Source organism: Prionailurus viverrinus, chromosome X (assembly GCF_022837055.1).
Source record: "Prionailurus viverrinus isolate Anna chromosome X, UM_Priviv_1.0, whole genome shotgun sequence".
Lineage (NCBI taxonomy): Eukaryota > Metazoa > Chordata > Mammalia > Carnivora > Felidae > Prionailurus > Prionailurus viverrinus.
The window spans coordinates 92,359,809-92,360,707 of NC_062579.1; the positions used below are offsets into that span (position 1 = coordinate 92,359,809).

General features: G+C 42.4%; 1 pseudogene; it reads right to left on the bottom strand.

Moving 5' to 3' along the window:
* LOC125157049 (28S ribosomal protein S7, mitochondrial-like) lies at window positions 1-575 on the bottom strand (annotated as a pseudogene).
* Between the last annotated feature and the right edge of the window lie 324 nt (window positions 576-899).

An 899-nucleotide genomic window follows, 5' to 3' on the forward strand; every position in this document is an offset into this window, starting at 1 on the left:
CTAACACCAGCAGTAGTGAGCTAGGGCATGGATGGCCTCAGTCATCTTGTTCATGTCATACTTCTTGATCATAGTGCCCTGGTTGTGAAAAGCCTCCAGCAGCTCATGTGATGACCTCTCTGGCATCAGCATCCTCCAGGGCTTCTCCCTGCACTCAGTAATCATCCACTTCATGGCCAGGAAGTGGCGACACCAGTCAGCCAGTAGCACAGGGACCTGGTAGAAATGGCCACCTCTGAGGATGGGTACCAGCCCAATCACAGGCTCACAGTTCTCCAGTGCTTGGTGGAAGATGGTGTAGGGGTTGCGTTTCATGGCTGCCTGTTCTGCAGAAGCATGGTACTTCTCAAAATGCTTCCTTTCACAGCTTCCAGAGTCTGCATCATGAAGGATGTGGCCAGTACTTTGTTTCTGGCTTTCATCATCATGTTGGAGGATTTGCTGATCACTGGGTCTTCAAACACAGAGCTTGTTTTCATCGCTGGGGCAGCTTTGATAAGCTGAGTCTTCCTGAGTTCCTGCTCATACTTCTCAGAGTGGGCAATTTCTACTGTCCTATGTTTACATCTACTCATTCTTTCCCTTATCAACTCTGTTCTGCGGTTGGCCCCTTCTAGCAATTTTTCATTTTGGTTTATATTTTCAGTTCTGAAATTTGGTTTTTCTTTATGTCTTTTATTTCTTTGCTTGGACATTATATTTATTTGATGGGAACTCTGGGACTTTCTATATTTTCATTTTCTTCAAGCTTTTACATAATTTTTCATAGAAGCACCATGATGACTAAAATCCTTGTCACATAATTCTGATATTTGTAACTTCTTGTTTTCATCTGATGATTTTCTTTTCCTCATTCATATTGAGATTTTCCTGATTCTTAGTATGATGAATGATTATTT